We start from the raw sequence: 16,586 nt of genomic DNA, 5'->3' as shown, positions 1-16,586 counted from the left end.
ACTCGGAAGAAATACTTCCTGCATAGGGGCTGACTTTCTCCTCCGTACCCAAAGACTTCGCGCTCGACACGTTCCTTTGTTGCCCGCCTGTCTCTCCTTCGTGCACCTGATTTCTTCGCGACAGTGATGTAGACTTAATGTTTTGCTACGTACGGCGAACACGTGTTGCAAATTATTCTGTCGTTTGGGAGTTATTGGGATACCCGTTACGTTCGTGCAGAAAGTATTACATTTTTTCGCCAAGTTTAGGTACTTGTTAATTTCACGAGATTCCAGGCTGAACTTTGTTCTTTTTTTATCTTGATTTTTGAACGACCTTTTGGGTTTGTTTCACATTCGATAACAGAAGGGTGTGTAGAGTGTCTCCAAGAAATTTTGAAACTTTCTTTGAACTTTGTAAAAAATTGTCGATGAAAATTTTTAGCATCAAAATTGTAAATTGAAGAATTGTCGGAACTGTTTCAAGTACAAAATTTTAACGAGTAAAGTTCTCTAGTTTTAGTAATACTATACTTTTTTGTATATTTCTTATTATTTTCTCATTTTATCAATGTGTTATACGTATCTCTCATCTTAAATTTACGTAATTTAAAATTGTAAATTAGCAACAGCGCCTGATCTAAATTGGAAAATTGTCGCAACCGTTTGAACTACAACGAGTACAGTTCTTTAGTCTTCCTAATACTTTGCTTTTGCACTTATACTGCAATTTTTTGTACATTTCCTATTATTTTCTTATTTTATCAAATGCACCTATCTCTAACCTTAAATTTGCGTAATTTAAAATTACAAATTACCAAGAATGCTCGTTTAAAATTTCAAAGTGAACGCCAACGTAACCGAAAAAGTGAATAATCTATTTTTTCCTTTCGATTTTACAAAGGACCGTCGCGTCTATCGTTAAAAAAAGAAAAAAGCTAGCAGGACCATTTTTAAAGGCAGAATACCTTGTGCGGAAAGTAAAACGCATCCGGCGACGAAATCACTTTACTTCGTAATAAAGCGAGTCACTGAGTCGGAAGAGTAATCCTTATCGAGCAGAACTTTGCGGCCGTGCAACGTGAAATAGAATGAGAAACGTAGAAAGAGTAAAGAAATTCAGATGCGACCTGTTCATTGTCGTCCTGGTCCACTGACTCGAAAGAAATACTTAGCGAACAGGGCGAGGCCGAAAAGAAGGGTGGACACCCTCGTGTTTTTTTTAACTTCCTCCACGGTGCTCATAATGGAAACGTTGCGTGCGTGGATCCGTTCATCGTTGATTAAAAGTTCGTCGATTTTCTTCGTCTCGATTTGCACAATTTCTTCGTACGTGGAATGCGAAATACAGATGCAATTAGGAACGAAAATGTGGAAAACTTGTTAGTCTTTATTTAACCACTGTACAGAGTTTGTGAAGTTGCGCGAGCAAAGAAATTTGAAAAATAAATAAATTTGGGAACTTTTTAAAATATTCATATTTGAATTCTAAAGCAGTGAAAGTAAATAAATACATAAGACTTTTGATTAGGTATAACTCTTTGCAAATTAGTCACAGTGATTCCAACTCCTACTTTGCGAATTTTAAAACACTTCTATTTACCATTAAAATATTTTCACTATTTTAATGAATATTTCGGCCAGTATAAATAATTAATTTTCAGTATTAAATCACACTTTGTCAATATTTCGTCGGTGTTAATTAGTTTCTTAATCAATGAAATTCGCATTTTTGGTTAGGTTAGGTTACCTTAGGATACTTCGTTATACACACCGACAATGTACTTAAAATACTAACAAATTATTACGTTTCCTAATATTTCAACGAAAGCACTAACAGTTTTTAAAATACTCCTTAAAAGTTTTTTAAAATACCAACTCGAAAAACAGCAGCCATTTTAAAACACCGGCTAAACCGTGCACACCTGTCTTACGCGACGTAATAAACGATACATTTTGCACAATCCCCAAACTTACACAATTTCTCGAATTTTCTACATCCTCTCCGAAGATTATCCATCTGAGGAACACGAGAACGACGAATTGATCATTTTCCACGGGAACAAAGAAGAGCGTGGAGTAGCCCCCTGCGATTCCACCGTTTCTTCCCCGAAACCGGATCGTTTGCGCTAACTGCAGAGGACACCCTTTCCCCGGCGAACCGGATACAGGATCCATCGTGTAGATTCTACACTGCAAAAGGTCTACTAGAGAAGGACGAGGTCGAAGAGGAAACCCAATCGCTGTTTACCCAGCGCGTCGTTCCCTGCGTAAGCAAAGCATCTATCCATCGGGCCAGGCAAACACACCACCCCCAATTCCCATTACAACAGTGCCGTAAAATCTTCGTTCAACTCCCGAATCGTTTTTCCTTGTATTTTTGTTCATATAAAAAAGAAGAAACGAGAGTTTATTTTCGATAAAATATTTTTCTACTGTCTTTCACTCGATTTTCTTGCAACCAGTGGAACTAAATACACGAACATCGTTGGAGCTGTTATATTAGCTCGGCGTAAATGAAATATTTGTTTAATAGATTAAATTGGTTATCTTGTATTAACATTTTTATTTCAAACGAACTGTAATTTACATGAAAGGGAAATTTATAACAGGTTCGTTGTAAGCAATACACTGTGGAGGAGATTATTTCGTAAGAGTGTAACGAGCACACATTGGAAGTATTTAACTGATCGAATATTTGATAAAGGTATGAATAATAAATGTAGTGGGTTGGCAGAGTTTAATGGAGTCGAGAAAAATGTATGACTTTCGGTAACAAAATTGTTTCGGTAATTATTCAGGATTTGCAACCTGTCGTTTTGGAGTTTTATCAGAGAAATTTGCTTTTATGTAAAATGGATGTGAATGAGAGCAACGCGTGATTTTACTTGGTAATTTAAATGGATGTTTTTCATTCGGACAAATTTTTATATCACTGTGCATTTTAATATGTAACGTACAGGGGCGTTTTAAGCTAATTTTTCGTACGGTTCAAACACTTCGTTGTTTCTTATTTTGGGTTTCTCTGATTGAATCATATTTTTGACATTTTATATTTTTCACTTTATTTGATACACTTTTAAAAGGTCAGCGACTGTTTGCACTCGCTATAAAACGTGTTAAAAAGTAAGTCGATTAATTAGTTCGATTCTATGTTTTGCGACAGCTTGTCGTTCTTTCTTTGTCTTATACATAATATTGTTCACATATAGCAACGGTTTCTTTTGCATATCAAACTTAAATGTGTGCACAACAATGAATAATTATTTGGGAATTTTTTACACAAGGGAAGTGATTCTAATTCAAATTTTTTCGATTGGTGGATTTCTTAAACCCCCCATAGGAGCTCTAGAATTAACATAATGTATTATAATACGGTGCAAACGTAGCACTATAGTAGAATTTTCAAACCAGAACAATTCTTTTCCAGATCTCAATAATTTTCCAACGACTGTTCAAATCTACTTCACAATACATCCCAGCCGAAAGAAAATGAACCGCAATGTAGCGCGAAACCGAGAAGAAAACCCACCGAATTCTCCCCTCACCTGTGTATCCCTGTCAAGCGAATCGAGCGCAAGACGAACGAGTATCTCCGTTATTTCAAAATATTTCTCATCATCCATCTATCGTCCAGGCCTCTCTCCAACAATCTCTTATCCCGGCATTGACTCGTGAAATCACCGGCTCCCGCTGTGAACCAAGAGAAAGAGAGAATCGTTCCTTATCTGCCCCCTGTCTGTCCCATTGAGCAACGTGTTCCATAGGTTCTGAATGAAAAGAGAGAGAGAGAGAGAGAGAGAAGAAAAAACAGCCAAGAAACAGAAAGAAAAAAAGGTGGGCAGTAGCGAGAGAGAGGTAGAAAAAAGAGGTGAAACTGCAGAAAGAGAGAGAGAGAGAAATAGAGATCCTGCTGACAGGGGCGCGACTCATGATTGCTGTCGCATTGTACATCGCCTCGTCCCACAACGAGGACGACGCATTGTCGCGTACGAGAGCTGAATGCGCTGGCAAGACTCCCGATGACGTGGGAGGAACCCGAAAACAGAGGGAGACGACGCGGCACGGGCCGCAGGAAGAAGGAGGCCCGTGCAGGGGCCAAAAATTAAACCTCTGAGACAATAGGTCAAGCGTCCATAGAAACGGAAACACCAAACACGCCCTCTGCTTTATTTCGTCCGCGGGACACAAACGGAGAGCGGCGAACGAATCGATCTACACCGCCTGCTACCGGGACGTGCCGCGAAAGCTGATGCCGTAAATACGCTCGAACACTCTATCATTCAGGATTAAACAGAGGAGTTGGGCGGTTTGGTAAGAAGAAGGAATAATTGGAAATTATTTCGTCGTTTGCGTTTCATTGCGTGCTGATCGATGGTTGCGAAGATGGTTCTAAGGTGGAGTGGCTTGATGTGGGAGAAAGGGGTGCGAAATTGGGTATTTAATGTACAGGGTGTTCCTGGTATAAAGCGACAAACTTTGTTAACCCTTCGACAGTTTGTCCCGTGTGAGACTTGGGCAAAGCGTCAAATACTTAACTGTTTGGTTCGAGAGATAGGTACTCTTAGGAAGAAAGTTAAAAAGGGACGTGATATTATTGTCACAACTATGACGTAGGGTTATGTAGGTATCCCTTGTTTTAAAAGCGATCACGATCGACGTAATTATTAAATTTTCTTTACCGTAATTTATAAGTTTATTAGACTGTCAAAGGGTTACTATGTTTGGGAAGTCATTTTGAGCAAAGAATGTTAAATATATTATGGGTTCAAGGTACTTAAGTTTTAAGGATAATCATATATTTCGAACTATTTTTTACACTGATTTACACAAATTGCTCAAAATGATAACCTCTTGTCTCTATGTGCGCAAGTAGGCGTGCTTCCATGGGCCGTATCCTTTGAATATTAGCAAGATTATTAGTAACTGTAAAAACAGTCCCTGATTTTTCCTATCAATTCATCATATTAGATTTTCTATCTAAATACACCCTCGATTTCATGCAAAAAAATCTAGTGGGCATAGTCTACACCTAAAAAACTACAAATTAAAATTAACAGTTAAAATTCCTTACAACCTTTCAGTTGCACAACTTTACGTCGAAAGACCACTTTCTTTCCCTGTCTCTTTTCCATTTCAACCTAAACGTATCGAAACACCTTTCATCCAGATTCTCCATTAAGCGTACCTGAACAAATGTTCGTCTCGACGTTTACTTCAGCCACGTCGAGTAGAATTGAATTTTATTCCGCCGCTAATTAAACTTCGTTTGAAGCGCATCAATCCCGAAAGTGTACCACGGAGACGAGATCTTTACGAGTGTCTGATCGAACGACAAAGTAGTCATTCCTGATAACTAGGAACAACGAAGCGAAACATCTTTAAGGAAAGATGTGCCGTCTTCGCCAATTGAATCACAGGCAGGGTCAGACCCGGCCCCTCCACCGCGGTAAACTTGTAAAACAATAAAAGCTTCCGGTGATTCCAACGGACCGGTACATCGAGTTAGCCAACTCGAACTTTTCACCGGAAACCACCGCAAACGTGAAGCGTGTAGCGCCCAGGATGACCAATCATTGGTTCTTCCAGTTCTTGTCCCCTTATCCGGGAAACTACGGGACATTCGTCTGACTGTAACACGTTCTGGAATACTTAAAAGTGTTCCTCAGTTGACGCGGTTAGATTTGAGCGAATCGCAATTGTTGGATAAGTTTCAGGTTTCTTTCCCTCTTGCGTGAAAAGTGTTTCCTCTGGAATAAAGCGACAGAATTATCCACGTGGGTACGATGTTTTAATAATAGTTTCAATGTGGGATTTTTGTGAAATTTCTGTGAAATTAAGGAATATTGAAAACGATATATACAGGGTGTCCAAATTGTTTTCGACCAAACTTTGGCAGAATGTTCTATGGGTATAGGTAAGAAAAAAATGTTATATGAACTTAGGTCGTTTGAAGCTTTGTTAAGAAGTTGTAACAAAAATACTGAAATATTTCACAATTATATCTCGATTATGGACAAAAATCGTCGAGGACCAAGTGTTGACAACAAACTGAAGTTAATCAAAATGGCTGTTAAGAGGCTCGTACAGGGTGATTTACTTAATTTAAAAGAAAAGTTGTGTAATTTCAAAGAGGACACTTTACAATAATTTTTTTTCTACACCGTTCACACAGTCCAGATATTTTCGACGACGTGACTGACGTAGAGAGAAACAGGAATAGGTGAAGAAAGTTTAGGCAGCCTTCCTTTAGATGAACGTTTAGTAATTGAACATAATTCTAGATATTACAAATCAAGAGACAACTCTATATTATGGCATGCTCGTGCAGTACCTCGAAGTGGTCAAAGACTGGCAAAGCAAGTGACAATATTTCACTATATTTCATATCAGCAAACAGGAGTCTCGATGACCCATGGCATATTAACCCATTCTTAACAGGACACGCGAATTGCCATCGTTCCTTTTTCACCTGCCAATAACTCCAATTCGCGTCATCTATACTTCTATCATTGAACAAACTGTTAAAAATGATTTTTTTAATCCTCGTTCATCCGAGAACACCTCCAACGTGTCCCTGAACCGACATTGCTCAACCGGCGCACTTTTTCCCGCGCATCAGCAGATCGAAATAAACCAGGAGGCATAATGAAAATAACGGCGTGGCTGGACAGCGAAAGAAATAAACCTGGGGTTGAGGAATGACAGGTCGTGGCGCGGAGTGGAGGGCGGTTAGGGTGGCTAAAGGGGGTGAGACTGGGGAGTGGGCGTTCTCACGATTATACGAAGCAACCCTTTGCTGCGTGAACACGCCGCGCCGGTCGTCGCGAGGCGAGGGCATGCGTGCAGGCCCGCTATATCCATTACGCTTATTACAACCCCGACCGCCGCCACTATCCTTTAACCATCCGCCCCCCTCGTACCACCGCCCACCCTTTTACGTGGATGAACATCGATCGACACCCGACCTGAAACAGTCCGGCCGCCAGGTAACCAAATTGCCCCCATTCTCGCCGATTCTTTCTCTCTCTCTTCAGGAACGAGCTGTCGGCAGCTTCTCCTTCGCCCTCGATTTTTCTTTTCCCATTCTTCACTCTTTCTGCCTTCCCTTCTGCCCGTCGAGTTCGTTTCGAACCACGCGCGAATCGATTATACTGAATGTTGTCCGTTCGACGATCGATACTCTTCTCGCGTGGAGATCCTCCGACAGGGAGAAATGTACGTGTTTAAATGGGTACATGTTTCTGGTGGATTTTGAAGGCTGAGTTGGGTAGCTCTGTTGCGTTAGCATGTTTTTTTGGTAGAAATTATTGAATTTTTAATGGTAATATTTAGTTGTCCATGTGAGTTGTCGTTATTGTGGTTGGAAATTGTGTTTGGAATGTGTTTTGAGTTAACCCTTATAATTTTAGTAGTTTTCTGATAACAAAATTCTAAACTTGAAGCAAACAGAACAAGGGTTAAAGTGTGCACATTGATGGATCTGATTGTACTTAATTAAAGTGAGAACAGTTCGAAATTCAGTCTTCTTCAAGTATTTTCCCCTTGAATCAATCACTTTCTTGCACCTTCTTCAAAATAGTCACGAAGTTGTTCGGCATTTTTTAAAAGGCACTTTTCCCAGAAATCGTCTAAAAATTGCTTTGTCACAGTAAAATTCGCTAGATTTCAGTATGCTTCGCACTTCTCCCACGCGACAATTACCATTTCTCACCGTCGATTTCTCCCAAAAACACCACAAATCACACCAAACGATTGCTCTATGATCACCTAAAAAAGTGTCCCTTCGTTACCGCTGATCAATCCACGTGGCGAATCCCCGACCACCAATCCGAACTTCTCCCTCCGAAAGAAAGAAAGAAGAAGCATCTTCCTCGCCAGCGACGAAAGCAGCAACGGTGGTGCACATGGTCGTGTATAGCTACACGCGAAACGCGGCTCCACAATTCACAGGGTAAAAGCAACCGCGCGTGATATATTGTACGGTCCCGCTAAGTGGAAGCTGACGCCCTCTCTCCTCTCTCCTCTCCTCTCTCACTCTCTCTCTCTCGTTCTTGGCGTGCTGCAAGAGATAGAGGCAACGAAGGAAGCGCGGGGACACCCAGCCGTAGAAGGAGGAGAAGGACGCGCGGGGCAGGTCGCATGGACGAGCAGCTGTATTAAGTGCGCCTATAGATTACGGAGGAGGGAAAAAGTGGAGGTCTCGGCACGCTAAAACGCTGTGGAAAAAAGATTACCCTATGCACTCCATACGTCATTCGTGCACCACGGCCCGTTCGAGTGCACACGCATGAACGCGAATGTCTCCACGACGCGACACGTTCGAGTGTGACGCCGTTTTTCCGGCAACTAGAGGACCGGACGTCGTCTTAGTCTTCTTCGTCTTCGATCGGCCACGTGACGCCCCGGATATTTTCTTCCGTTTTTCTTCTTACCGAGACACCGCGTGGTTTTCTCCTTCGGTACGAGTTTCTCGCGTCGAGAGGGTAATGCTGAACGTGAGATTGATGAGCTTGGATACGTGAGGATGAGGTAGAGGTGTGTGAGAATCGGGAAATGTCGGGTCGAGAGTTTTCCTTGGGATCGAGTCGGGTTTTTGAAAGCATCTCGCGACTGGAGAATGTCGGGATTCCCGAGAATTTTGAGAGCTTAAATGACAATTCGAGACTACGTAGCTTTAATACGACTATAATACGCGTCCTAAGTGAGTCAGGTCGAGAATTTTTCGCGGGATCGAGTAGGGTTCCCGAAAGTATCTCGCGAATCGAGAATGTCGGGATTCCCCAGAATTTTGAGAACCCGAAATGTGAAGAATTATCGATGGATTTTATATACATGAGTGTGTACATATAGGAGAAAATTCAACAATGAAATGTTGATCGTTCACCCTCGAAAATGAACGGCGTATAAAAACACTTTTTATATTCTTCGTTCAAAAACATTTTCACGTTTCACGTTCTTTATCATAAAAATAATGATTCGAAAATAAATGACACGTAAAATGGCCTTTTGTATTCTCTGCTCGAAAACATTTTTACGTTTCATGCCTTTCATACAAAAAAAAAAAAAAACAGATCGCATTTGTTTATTCATGCAAAACTGAAAAACAGTGATGTATAATATTTAAAATTAAAAGGACAGAATTCGTTAGTCTACAAAAAGGAAACATTTCCGTGGAAAATTTCAGCGATACTACGTTGAAAATTCTTCCTTGTGAATTATAGAGGTAGTAGATTAAACTGATATTACTCTATGAATACCAAAATATTGCTCATAAAAATGTGTGGCGTTACATTAGATCATCCCGTAAGTAAATACTTCAATAAAAGTCCAAGGAAATTCTATAGCAACGACAAAAAAAAAATATACAAATTTGTTAGAAATATTGATCTAAATTATAAAAATTCGACACGAACTTATGCGATGACCTAATGCTTAATTATTTTGCATTTTTGAAAGGATTTAAGGAAGAAGGAAGCGAGGATACGTTGGAAAAAAACGACAAAAACTTTCTCGTCGAAATTTATTTAGTATCAGTTTCGTTACTACTTCTAGCGAAACGTACAAAGCGTATGCACGATCGGCGAATCGATTCGTCGAAATGAACGAAGTATTAGCTACGAAAGAATCGATCCTGAAATGATTTCGGTCGACGAAACTTTGATAATACATGCGAGTGTAATATTACTTACGTGATGTCTACTCGAGGCTTCTTTCCATTTTGTGTCGAAGCGTAGAAGCACAGACTTACAGAGATAGAAAAATTGATTACAGGAAAGTGTTTACATAGAAAGATCGAGCCATGTTATTCTCTAAAAAATAAACAGATCTCAATTACTCTGATTACAGCAGTATCTTCTTAAACGTTACAAAATAATATTTCCTTTTTTTTTTTTCACTTTTTCTCTTTTCCTTCTCTCGTTCGGTTCGAACGACGTGTGACAGTTATGCTCGTCGATCGGGACGAATGAATATGGTATTTGGGGGTGAAAATAGTAAGTATTTCGCTAGTTCTGTTGTAATCTTTTTTGCTAGTATTTTTAACGTTGTTTTCAATTAATTTAACCAAGTGTCAACTGCTTCGAAAAGCTTGTGACACTTTATAGAAGAATTAGGTGGGTCAAAATAGACCCAAATGTGAATTTTCGATACCGATAAGTATTATCGTTTGCAACTTTCTAACTTCGTTTCTCCGAATGTTCGTTTCTTGATTAAATCTTTTTAACCAAGTTTTAAGTTACACGAAGATATACCTAGAAGGACCAACAATTTTTCAACAACGATCAACAATGATCCAGAAATTTTTAATAAATTAAAAGTAACAAAAATACACGAGTGCTTTTTGATAGACAGAAACTCCGATCCTTCCAGTATTAAGAAATTTAATAACGAAAAGGACGATGATTTAACATTCCTTCGCATGAATTTGATGAAAAATAGAGTTCACAAAAAATGTTGAAAGAAAATATTCGAAATGATTTTATTTTTGCCAATTAGAAAGTTGTCACTAACACTAGTAGCTGAGAAATCACTATAATGGAGAATGTTAATGATAGAATATTTATACAGAGTATTGAACGATACAATAATCGCAGTCTCTAAAATTTTGCAATTTGCGAAATTTACTCTATCGCCTTATATTGTCGTACGATGATTTATAGCGAAGAATTTTAATTACTAATATAAATGTATAAATATAGAAAACATTTATAAATGTTTCTATTCAGAAACGTCCATTAATACGTTTATGCTTTTATTTTCTTTTTAAACACTACGTTTACGAGGATCTTCTATCTCATATAAATTCCTACATTTCAAATGATCAATTTATTAGAGATCACAGACAGACGTGTCAATATTAATACAATTAATATTATTACACAATTAAGCTACGTACAGTTAATGTTACGGAAAGAAATTAAATAATTATATATGTATGTATATGTAAACTATATTAGCTATCGAGTAACAAAAGCGAAGAAACTTTACAAATATCGGAAGTAAGTTGAGGAGAGAAAAACGGATTACGGAACGTAAATAAATAGTTATTTAAGGCAGCGTCGTTAATTTCGCCTGCGTATACTAAAATTTTTATTCAATTTACAATTAAATTCCACTTTGGGAAAATAGTTACTTGAAACGATGTCAATTTTGTACATTTATACTATTTTCAATTGCAAATAACATTTTCATTCGTTCACAGAAAAATTGGAAACCAACAAGTGAATCCTATCTCTAAACTTTTCTTTTCAAGCTTGTACAAGTTTTTATTGCGGGATTATTTCTACGTCGAACTTATGTACGTCGTTCCGTACAATGCCAATGCACTCATTTTCCATTCGTTACTCCAAAATTAACAAACAAACAGAAACAACTTATAATAAAAATCTCGCTTAAAATAACCAAACAGAACCATTTATCATACATTCATAAACTGAGAATAGTATCTTTAAAAAATCAACTGAAACGTCGCCAAATTTCATTCTAGCAAGAAAAAAGGAAAAAGATAATTGTTGTTATTTGTCGTTCTTGTTGGACCCGATAAATCATAATAACGTCGACAAAAAGGAGAAAGAAATAAATAGGGAGAAAGTTGTGTTACCACGTTCCCCTTTCTAAACGCGACGTTCTTTCTTCAGTTTAACCGCTGAACGACAAAAATTGTTACGGAAAAATGACATTATTACCGTTAATATACTTGATCGACTTTTTTTTAATACGCTGGTAAATATTCGCTAAATATGCATATACGTATACATAGACACTATGTATTGTTGTGACGGGAGCATGCCGGAATTACGAGAAGGGACTGAGTCCCGCCGCGTTCTTTTCTTTATTCGGCTGCGGTGGTGCAGGTTATGGGCCCAGAATCGCTTCTACTGCGATTAGTATCAAAGGAAAAATGGGGAATCTCAGGCGCATCGAGATTCTCGCAAAAGACAACTACGACACGTGGAAGATACTTAGAAGATACACTACTGGTGAAAAAGGACGTTAAAGTCAACAGTGATAGCGAACAGCGTGGAATCGGAAGCAGCATTGAAGACGTGGTCGACGAACGACGAAAAGGCGTAGATGGACTATTATCGTCAACCAGCCAGTCGGAACACAAAGAAATGAAAGACTGTAAAACGTCTAGCGATGTGTGGCAAAAATTAGAAGTTATAGTGAAGTTCCTGAAGCACCTCAGGAGGTGTTTCGATGCTCTGGATAAGCTGAACGAGATGAACGTCGTTATTAGTCAAGAGAAAAAGGCGTAAATACGTCTTTGATAAAGAAGAATCGCCAGATGGCAAGCGAAACGACTCCTCGTGGAACTGCCGGGATGAGCAGAGCTCAACGCAGAACGACTGACTTCAATGCAAAGAAGGATTTACAGTGAATGCGCCTCAGGTGTCACAGGCGGAAGAAGGAACTAAGGAAGTTGGTCTAGCTAGTTGGTCAGTAGGATTAATTGCGTGTTAAAGCGGATGGATGGTCGTTATATGATAGAGGTTGGGAAATCAGCTGTTGGGACAAATTCAGCGCCAACTAGCTCGGTTCCACCCAATCTAACATTTCTGGGATTGTGGGATTGAAGAAAGAGCCAAGAACGGGCGCTGAGTTGCTACCATTAACCCTCTGACAGTCTAACATAATTACGAATTAGAGTCGATAAGATTCACATTTTGCGGGATTATTTTTGAAGCACAGTCCTGATAACAACATTTCGTCCCTTTCTGAGAGTCTCTCTTGAGTTAAACTGTTCGTTATTTAGAGTCTCACTCGGGATAAACTGTCGAAGGGTTAACGCCAGCTTCACGATGTACGGTGTGTTTAGTCCTGGGCCATCTGGGGCTGACTTGCCTTAATACACGAGCCTGGGCGAAGCCACGAAGGAGGCAATTTAAATTTGCGGCGATTTCTCGCCGAATTGGGCTTCGGACACTTGGCGAGCGTCAACCAGGGTGCGATTAAACTCGCAAAGAATCCACTTTTTCACAGCCGTACTAAGCATATCGACATAAGGCACCACTTCGTCCGCGCTGCTTTGAAGGACGAGGAGTTAAAGTTGGATTACACTTCCACTGGGGAAAATGGTAGCGGATGTGCTTACGAAGGGCTTGCCAAGTCCGAAACGCCAAAAATTGTCGAAGAGATTGGGATTGAGCAATGTAGCGTGCGAATGAAGGATTCGTCCCGTCTCGAGAAGAAATCTGCCGAGGACATCTCGGTGCACAATAGGGATATTTGCCTCTCAAACGCGTTAAAAACTATTTTCTGACTGAAATCACATATTTTATCCCTTATTTCTTTATTTTCTACAATTTGGGCATATATTTTTGGTGACGTTCAATTAACTATCTGTGCAGATTTTTTTCCATTTTGAGGATACTTACGAAGGACTTTTTACCGCGTTTAGGAAGCAAGTAATCCACTGTGCGGCGTTTACGATACAGGACTCAGTCCCGCCGCGTTCTTTCGTTTATTCGGCTGCGTTGTTATTTAGATATGATTCGCCTGAGGCGTCGGTTGCGACTACATGTATACATATATAAAATACTTGGATATTAATTGCATTGGCAGGACATTGCACGAGTGCGTTCACTGCAGCTGCGAAAACCTGTACCACTCTAAGTACTCTCTTACTTTCGTCCTTCTCCTTTCAATAATAAATAATCTTACATTGCACCACGATAAATTCATATCGTTGTAAAATAAATATTTTTGCTCGGTGAATTATCTCTTTTCTATAGTATCGATAAATATTTCACATCAACCCGTCCAGCGTCGCGATACATTTGAAATCATACCTGGTTATTTACGTTTATAACGATTTCTGATTTGAAAGTTTCACTCTCTGATCTCTTAGATTCAAGCTTTTATGTTTATGTAGAATGCGAGGCACGTGACACCGGGTCACCTGATTATCCTAATTATCTTCTCTTAGGTATGGTGGTAGGAGAAAATTTTTATGCGTAATTTAAATGGTTTCCAAGGATGAATAAAATGGGAAGAAACATTTTTATAAATGCCATTACTTTTCTATTTTTATTTTAATATATTTTTTTATTGTGTGTTAAACATGCGTGATAATGATATCAGCTGTTGATCTTGGACTCTGAAATTTTAAATTAAATATGAAACTTTCTTTTATTTTTGCCAATATTTTCGTGAAAAAAATGTTTCTTCCTTTGACACCATTTCATACAGTATACAGTATTGCATAGTCAGAGAAGAAAATCAGGTGGTTTATTTTACGTGGCCCACCCTGTATACCAGGAACTTTCTTCTGCAAAGTGTTTGTACTAAGTACATGGGCAAGAAGTTTTTTTTTTTACTCCTTCTAAGTTGGTAAATTACAGAGTAGAAGGTTTTTAATAAAACCTTCAACTTGTAAGTTAAAGAATTTTCAATATTGCGTTAGTACTTGTCAATTTTTTTTGTTTAACATCAAAAATGGTATACGTTAGTTTAAAAATTGTTCTGACGACTGAAAAATTAAGGACTGCTACAATAGAATATTTTAGAAGTATAAAAGTGTACGAAAATCTTGAAAAGTTTCATAAAAATGAAATACCTTATTTGAGAAGTTGTAGATCACATATTTTTTTTATATTATAGAACCTAAATGTTTTACGTAATTATTACTAAGTGAGTAATAAATTGACGATAGTATCAAAAAATTGGAAATATTGTCTTAGAGTAAATTAAATATGTAGTAATTTTCTATATTCCAAATTTTTTGAAATTCCAAAATTAAGCAAAGGACAATTTTTTAATTGTCGAGAATTAACCAAAAGACAAGTGAGAATTTGGAAGCAAGTATAAATAAAAATAAACGGATCTTAGAAATTATGACGCTGAATGAGTTGACGAACACTTAAATTAAAATTTACGTTGAATTTCTTACGATTAACTTTTATTTAATCCATCTTGCTTAGATACTTACACGCGTCTAGGCGTGATTACGGCAGAACAAATAGTATGGTTGCCATTAATAACACTATGCGAAATAACATTTTATACCAATGTTCTTTACTAGAAAAAAAAAAAATGTATAAATTATTTAAATCAACGATTCTCAAATTGCCGCCTCGTTTCGTTCAAACATGCGTCTACCAAATGTGCGCGCATATTTGCACTTTTGTTCCAAGCGATTTGCCAGAAATATAGTTGGTCAAAAGTTCGTAACGAAGGCAATCAAATTGAGAATCATTGTGACATTTCTCAAGGCTCGTTTTCAACGAAACGAAATGGGAAAAGGACGTGCGCTTTTCAAGCGCACAAACTTTTACATTTTTTCAATGTAAAGTGTGCCAAATCCAAAAGACGATTCACAATAAATTATAATTTCAAACTTTCGGGAAATAACGATGAAATTAACTTTTAGTTTCTTCGATGATTAAATTATATATATATTTTTCTTACATTATTTCCCTTAACTTCCATCAACTTTACTCACTTTTTTATCATCTATTTATTGTTTCTTTTTTTCTTTTTATTTAATTTGAATTTCTTTCATAATTGTCACGTGTTTCTGCACTCGGCGCACTTTACATGGTAGAAAGGATGAGCATGGTTTACGTGGTTCCATCCATACTAATGCTAAGAAGTCGCAACTCGATCATTGTACGACGGCTAAGAACATTTTGAAAGGCCTGTTCAAAAGACACGTTCATTTACGCGAATTATTAGCACGCGTAGAGACAATAGAAACAAGTATACTATGTAGTAAACGTAGAAATGTAATTATGATCGTAAAATGTAAAGCTTGCATACCGCCGACAGGACTAGATCAAAAAATATACAAGTCCGTTTTAACTTTAATTTTAGCTGAAAAAGTTCTTCACTGATAACGTGGCTGCGCCAGAAATTCTGAAGTCGAAAGTGGTAACTTTTAAATTAAATGTAATTCAATTAAATTAAACTGTAAGATATGTGATAATAACGAATCGAAAAGATCGTGTTAGTTTAATTCGAAAATTGCAATTTCCAAAGCAAATTAATAACGAATATTGAATCAAGAAAATTAAGCAAATGAATATTGAATTAAGACAAAATATTTTACGCGTAATTTATCAACGATAAATAGAAAAGAATCGTAAGGTGTTCCAATTTTTTCTGACCAACAGAAAAATTTTCTTCTTTTCGACTTCAAAATGAAGTTAAACATTACTTGTTTAGAAAGAGACTCTAATACTGAACTCTGAATTTCGAAAGGAAATACAAGTTGACGTTTCAGAATACAGTATATTCTCCACAAGTGTCAGACCGCAAGGAAGCTAAACCTGACACTCGTAGAGTCCAGGACTATGTTTTCGAGCCTCGCGACCGCCTTTGTAGTTTGTCGAACGTAGAAAAAGGACAGCGAAGAAAAGATAAGCATGAAACGTCAGTCGAGGCAACCAAGCGATTTAAATATCAACTTTTTTAATTTTACGTTTTTTTATCCCGAAATTTTTCTTAACATATTGATGAGATTTTTCTGATGAAAATGACATAAAACACGACATAATTTGAACAACATTTACTTATTAACAAGTTCACTGTCACGCCAGATATTTCACTGTATTGAGATAAAACAAACGCCCTGTATTACATTACATAGAGTCGGCCTACCGTTT

The sequence above is a fragment of the Habropoda laboriosa genome, unplaced genomic scaffold (genome assembly GCF_001263275.1).
Source record: "Habropoda laboriosa isolate 0110345459 unplaced genomic scaffold, ASM126327v1 scaffold22, whole genome shotgun sequence".
Classification (NCBI taxonomy): Eukaryota; Metazoa; Arthropoda; class Insecta; order Hymenoptera; family Apidae; genus Habropoda; species Habropoda laboriosa.
Note: the sequence above shows the minus strand (reverse complement) of the source record.